This window comes from Mangifera indica, chromosome 10, assembly GCF_011075055.1.
Source record: "Mangifera indica cultivar Alphonso chromosome 10, CATAS_Mindica_2.1, whole genome shotgun sequence".
Taxonomy (NCBI): domain Eukaryota; kingdom Viridiplantae; phylum Streptophyta; class Magnoliopsida; order Sapindales; family Anacardiaceae; genus Mangifera; species Mangifera indica.
Genome location: NC_058146.1, coordinates 3568007 through 3575756, shown reverse-complemented (window position 1 = coordinate 3575756; position 7750 = coordinate 3568007). Strand labels below are relative to the sequence as shown.

The 7750-nt window shown below is 33.4% G+C and overlaps 1 pseudogene; it reads right to left on the bottom strand.

Annotated features, from left to right (window-relative positions):
- Positions 1 to 876: 876 nt before the first annotated feature.
- On the bottom strand, positions 877 to 6896 carry LOC123228284 (annotated as a pseudogene).
- Between the last annotated feature and the right edge of the window lie 854 nt (positions 6897 to 7750).

The following is a 7750-nucleotide window of genomic DNA, read 5'->3' as shown; positions in this document are numbered from 1 at the left end:
TGAGGCCAGGTTACACGTGGGTGCCTCAATCATCGCACACAACGTGGGGATGACCAAGATCCGAATTTTAATATTTGGATTTTAAGGACTGAGTTGAATGACGGGATTGGTCCATGGCACGTGTGAATTTGGAAACGTTTGGAGGGTATAGTGGGAATTTTATCTCATAAATAAAGGGGAAGCAGAACGAGCAACAAATGAGTCGGGGGGATACTTTGAGTAGACATGGGAATTCGATCTATAGAATTGGTTTTCACTTGTTTCCCTCTGAATAAGAAAAAAATTTCTTAATATAGATAGAGATGAGGATAAAACAACTAAAATCCTCGTAATTAAAGATAATATAGGATTGAAGATAAATATATTCTCAATTGATTCTTTTTTTTATTCGTCATCTCTTTTACATATATTGAATTATACTTAAAAGTTTTGAATTATTATAAATATATTTTAATACATAATAAATATTTTATTATTTTTTAATGAAAATGGATAGATAAAAATGTGGCATATTTTCTTTACAAGGATTAGAAAGGAAAAAGGGACAAAAATTTTCTTTTACGAGAATAGGATGGAAATTCTTTGTTATTCTTATATTAGAGATGGAAATTTTTCATTCCAAAAACAGAGATTAAGGTATTTGAGTCATATTCGACCATTGCCATCTCTATCTATGAGAAGGGGTTGTGGATCTCACGGGCTCATGTTCGATTGTTTAATAAAACTAAATTAGGGCTGAGAAAATAGTCATAACCATGATAATTCGCATCTGTTTACTCAAAAGATTGAGCAAATTCTCTCTGCAAAAAATAATTATATATAATTAAAAGGATGAGCAGCGATCAAAGAAAAATCTATAAAATTAAATTTCTCTTATTAAGATTAATGACAGCATTACAATTGCACTGCACCTATGTGTAACTTCATTCTGCTTTGGACTTCAATCTAGCAAATAGAAAAAAAAATTTCTGGCTGTTAAAATCAAGGGTTTGCTACGGCGGTTTTGGAAACATCAAGATGATTAAGTCTACATGTTCCTAGCAGGAATTCTGGAAGCTCCTCCTCGGTGTTACCCTGCAAGTGTAAGTAGGTTTTAACAATAAATAATTTGGGTTTGTATAAAAGCCAATATAAATGACTAGATAAGACAGTGGGTGGGACAGACTAATCTTGGTCTGACCCACTGAGTTCACATGCTAAGCCGGTCGACAGAATCTAAAAGCTTGAGGCATGACTCAGGGCTTTTGGGTCGTGCTCCCATGGGCTGCCGTTAACGGGTTGGCTTGTGGACCAACCCAAAATATGAATTTTTTTTTCAGTCATATGAAATTAAAAATTTTAGTTATTTTAAGTTGGTGTAATAGTGGATTGTATCGAATGGGCCAACCCATAAACAATATTAAAAAAATTTATCATACAGTATTAAGCCGTGCTGGGCAGGCTTGTAGACCTTACTTCACGAGTTGGGCACGATCCATTGAACTCATGAGCTTGAGATAACCTAGGGTTTTCTATGCTAAGTCTAAGTAGACTTGGCTAAAAAAGCCATGCTCGTGTTAGACTGTGAACTAACCTGGCCAATTTAACACCTTTATAAATGACTTTTACCTGTATCAAAAAGGCCATTTCTACCACTAAATTGTTAAGGTATCCAAGAACAAGACTAACAACCCCTCTTGCCACTGTTGATGATCCAACATCTATTTGAGCCTGAAAATTTGCACCAGTTTCAATTGTTAAAATACCTAAAAAAAATTCTACTAATTTTTTTGACAGAAGGTCTGTAATCTACCTCCAAGTAGTTCTTGCCACGGTAATAATTTACGTCGAGTGCTTGACCGACAAGGCATGATGATTTTCCTACACTCTGCTTCACTATCCAGGATCCCTGACAGGCCAAAAACACATTTCAACGTGTCACATTTGGAATTTACTTTGTGTTTTTTCTTGTTTCAGGTTCTAAAACGAAGTAAACATTTGACCTTAGAAATGTATGGTATAAGCTTAAATCTTGAGTTTCTGAAGGCATCATCTCCATTGACAAAGCTGTGTAGCAAGGGATGGTCCTCGATAGGCGTTTTCATCATGTAATAGAGTGCCAATGTATACATGGTCGGACCCGGAACCTGAATATTAACAATGAAGAAAAATTCTGGTCCCCCTTGCTCTGCATATCTCTGAACGAATCAAATTAAACGTTTGAGCCTGTTTTCGAGCTGTGTTTCTGTTAAGTTTATAGAGATGGTTATTGACAATGGAGCAAACCTGAACGGGCCACCAGGACGACTACCGAGATCGTTCTCTCTTTGATTTGATCTTATCCAATCTGCGCCCACCATTTGCATCAGGGTGCCTTTTGCTTTTATCTGAGGACAGAATATTAAGCAACAGAAATGAATAAATTCTGTTTATAGGGAACATAGCATTGATATGAAGAATCGAAGAACACCTTTCGATTATCTTTTAGATAGTTCTCTCCACGTATCAAAAATGCTGAAGGATCAGCTGTGGACCAACTGCAAGGCACCGTACAACTAGTGTCTTTTTGAAGACTACTTCCATAAGACCATGATATCGAATCAGCCTGAAGCGTCTCTTGCAACTCTGTGTAACCCTTTTTCTGGACTGCCATATGATAAAGTTCCGGAGAATTTCTCAGGAAAATGCAATAGAAAAAGACTATGTATAATATCCTGGAATCATATTTAGAGGACTCACTGGCAAGGTCGTGCAACTTTTTAACTAAATTTGCAGCTGATAATCTAGGCTGGGGGGTATTCTGCACATATCATTTCGCCAAACATTGTTAGTTAACATTGCCAGTTGACAATTGTTTGTTTCAGAAAATGGCAACTATTGTCTTACTGCATGTTTTGCCAATACCCATGAGCAAATTTCAGGTCTAACCTCTAAAGACCAATCAGTTTCCAATTGATACGATGCTTCACTCGCGTCAGGAACATCGAAAAACTCATCCGAGTTATCATTCATGCTCATCAAACTTGCACGAGGAGGAGATTGATCCAAGGTCGAAACATCTTTCTCTGCCTTTTCCTTTTCACTTGTCAATTGTGCTTCAGTTTCTTGATGGAATTCAATATCTCTTACCGACTCTCTATATGTAAATTCCGAGGGACTATCTCTTTCTTTAGCTCTGAATAACTCCCGCAATGCTGCAGAATGCAAATGAAAGATGGTTAACAATATTCCAATTACAGAAGTTTATGAATAGAACATGTGATTCTCTTATTTTTTAGAGGGTTACCTGCAACTCTCTCGAGCATACGAACGGTTATTGATCTTGCAGATGATGGACTCAGATACAATTTCCAGCATTTCCAATCAACAGCAAGCATGTGTTTTACAAGGGATTTGTTTCCTTGGTCCACAGGGGTTACTACAAATCCTCCACCTGCATATGTTGGACATAAAATGAAAAACATTTTAACATAAAAATAAAATGAAGGACGTTCTACACTAAATTTGAACGCACATATTCAAGTGGCAAATTAAAGATTGTTCTTCACATTTAACAACTGTCTCAGTCATGCTACTAGTGACTATTTCTCCTATGAAAATGACAAACTCATAGCATATTACTTTTAATGGAAGCGCGGACATATCCTTTCCGTTCTGGACATTTCTTGTGACGAACAGAATGGTAAAGAATGACTGCAAAATAAACAAATAAAGAATGTCAGAGTATGCAAATAATGAACTGCAAAACTTGATTGTATATTGAAATTTCTGAAGAGCATTATTAGTACCATATGTGCCATCTTCCTCCCTTCTCCAATATCGACGCACCAGTAAATCCCTTGGTTTCATCCCCCTGCAAATTTTGTGTTAGTAAAAGTATATTATAAATGGAATGTATTTAAAGTTTTGAGCCTTGAATACCAGGGTAGCCATCCATTGTATAGTTGTTTGTGAACAATATCTGTATGACCATCAATATGTTCAACCACTTTGCCATGATACAAACAGAAGTCCCACCTGCAAGATACTCATAAATCAACCTCTTGAATAAAACCAGTCCATTATCAGAAAATCTATAAAACCTTTCTAAAGAAGCTCTTAAAAATACAATGAGACTTGGCTGTTGCCAAGCTTTTCATTGTACCAGAACTTAAATTTAAGATGATTAATGAAAAATCTAGCAATCTTACTCTGATCTTGAGGAACCAAGCGACATAAGTGTCTGAAAAATGGCCTCTGAAGTTCCATCAACCACACCAACTGCCATTATTGCCGGATGATCATCCCAGTGCTGAATAAACAAACATTTATTATTTTCTTGGCCTTTAAGATGATTTCAAAGTATACTATCAATGGTTACAGCTAAGAGAGAAGCCTACATTTCCACGAGAATCAGAATCTTTCGCTTCTTTGAAAAGCCGCAGTCCTGTGTATGTAACAAAAATTTCAATATATATAAACTTGTTCACTTGGAATGTTGGGAAGACACTTATAATTCTTACCATTTTGACAGCCAAAAATTTTCCATGGGGAAGGTGCAAGTACGTCAGATGTCATTGCCACTGTGTGAATGGATGAGCTAACAGTCCAGTCTATAGATGCTTTACTCTCATTCCTTCCGAAAACATGCATCCTACAAGCACCGAGTTTCATAAGGAGGCTATAAGTCCAATGGATTTCAGAACTTATAACACAGACAACATAGTGAAAGCAAATGAATATTATACATTCACAAGAAAAATGATTTAACTTTGCCCCAGAACATATTCAAACAAGAAATAAAATGACTAGGTCCTTGATCGGAAATCAAGACGCTGTAGGACAGCAGCTATACCTTAAAGATGGCCATCTCTTTTTAGAAACAGGGACAAGATCACCAGTTGGCCATGGAGACTCCTGAAAGTATACTTAAATGTGAAGTTTGGCACGATGGCACGTTAAAAAACTGGTCATTTACAAAGTTTTTGGTACCTTTATTGCAGCATCCTTTACTGAGCGAATCCATTTTGCTGCCTCTTCTGAACTATTTGCTCCCAACTAAAAAGAAGTAATTTCAAAGCTTATGAACCATCACATAATCTATCATTTATATATATAAAAATCATATTTATTTTGAATTAATTCGTCTCACCTTAAGCTGTTCTTTGTGATTTGAAGTATTATAAATGGTAAAAATGAACAACACCTGCAAATTACAAACATTTTGATGGAAATAAAATTAGAAAAAAGAAGAAACATATAAAAGTATGAGTGTGGATGTGGATGTAAGTTCATACTCTTCTATGGATGTTCTCTCTTCCGTTGTCGGTAACCTTAATGCAGGAGTCTATCTTTGCACTTGTAACTGGTTCCTGGTTGAAGAAGCATTTCAGTTAGTCCATTTAATAAATTATTATTGTTTATTATCACTAATAGTCCAAACTCCATTGTCAACAGCTTCAACTTGGTCTTCTATTAATTATTTCCAAGTTTACGGTGGTAAACAAAATATGCTAAGGGGTGTTTGGCCGGCGAATAAAAATCATTCTGCTAATTTATTTTTTATTATTTCTATAAATTTTTAACTTGTAAGTAAAAAATAATTTTTTATTATTAATTTTATTATTTATTAATAAGTAATAATATTAATAATATTATATGATATATATATAAAAATACTCTGATTACCACTTTTACGATATGTATTAAAAAATTATTAAGTTAATTTTAATTTTATTATAATTATATTTTTATTTATTAATTTTTTTAGATAAAAATTATCTCATTTTCAATTAATATAATAAATAATATAAAAAATATTTTAGAATAATTATACTTAAGGGTATTACCTTTAACAAAATACAATAATTATTTATATATACTAATTATATCAAATACAATAATAATTTATTGTCACTAATTATTAAAATAATCTATTGTCAAGATAATCTTTAATTTTAGTAATAAAACATTTTTTAAACCAAATACCCTTTAAATGATATGAAAAACAACTAGTTCTTCCATAGCAAAATAAAATTTAAAGCTAAAGTTTTTCTTAAATTGGACATCTTAGACGACCCACTTCAGTTTTATCAACGAAAGCCAAAAGTTTGTCTTACAATATCAAAATTATGAGTCTTTGGGTCAAACCAGATAAATCAAGAGTTTAATATAAAAATATTATCAAAAGAGATTTATATTAATATGTTTTCACGCTTAAAATAATTTTTTTATCACTTAAACTATTTCTACCGATATAGTTACACGCAAATCCAAACATGAATGAACAAAACATAAATTGGCCTACATACATCTCATATGCATATGACAGCTCTCCAATTCTAACCAAAACAAAACACCCAAATGAAATACACATAAAAAGAGAAGAAAGAGATACTCCAGAACCCCATTATATCTACAAAGATCAAAACTGAAAACAAACAAAAACATCACAATAACATATGAAACAGAAACAAAATTTAGAAAACTGCCAGAAGAATTTTTTCATTAAGGCCGAAATTGAAAACAAACACCACAAATCAATGCATGAAACATAGAGCACATTGAAAATTTATAAAGAAAAGAGACCTCTTTGTCCGAAAGGGGTGCTGTTTTGTAACATTTGAGGCAATTATCTTGAAGAATGAAGTATCTTTTACGTGATATTTGCAAGCCAATGCGATTAACAAGAATGCAATACAACCATCCTTCCATTTTATTATCAGCTCCTCCTGTGGCATCCATCTACCTATATATCTAAAAAATATGAATACAAAAACCAAACTTTATTGGTTCTTGCTATAAATTATCAATCAATAAGGATCCATAACATAGTCTTTCTTCTGCTTCTCGAATCTTTTCTTCTCCTCTTCGAAACTTTCACGTAAAGGAATAGCCACCCAAGAAGGCTATGCAAATTAACACAAATATAACAAAAGAAATATATTATATTAATGCTTTTTCGATGCACAATGAAGCGAGAAAGAAAGACTTTTGATACAAAAGAAAGAGAATATAATGACCCTCTGTTCCCACCTAAGGGAATCAGAGAACCAAGTTTTTGGAAAATCTTTTGGGTTTTTCTAGCTTCTGCTTTCTTTGTTTCTGTTTCAAAACAACCGGTTTTGTGGCCTTTATTATTTATTATTTTTTAGCACCATAAAAAATAATAATGTTCTGATTGGCAGTATTATAAATTAGTGGTTGATTTAAGTGTTTAACTTGGTCATCTCCACCCAAAATCTTCTCAATATAAATGGATTACTAATTATAAGATTACGGAAAGAGTAAAAGAGACAGCTTGGGGCATGGTTGTGACACTATTTACTTGGCCAACCTCATTCGATATACCTTGATCAATCATCAACCAAGCAAAAGTATTAGTCTTGACCTTGCTATTTCTTAATGTTGTCATATGATGAATCAATGGAGAAATGACAAGCCTCAAATTTTAGAGTAAGAAGAAATGTTATGTTATAAAATCATTAGAAAAACTGTTTTCTATTTGAACTTTGATGACACGATGGTTTTGAAAAATCTATTTTTTCACCTGATTTTTAAATTTATTGTTAAAATCTGTTAATTTATTTTATAAAGTCTAAATAATGGTTTACTAAAAAAAAAAATTAGAAAATTTTTATTTAGCCCCTGGTCCAATCCTTCTCTCATGCAAGTTTCCCTTTATTTACACACCGCAACAACCCTATCCAGAAACGAAAACCAAGGTTATTCGTAACCCTGAAGCTGAGGTTCCACTGAATCCAAACCATAAGCTGAAGAGGAGTAACTCAGA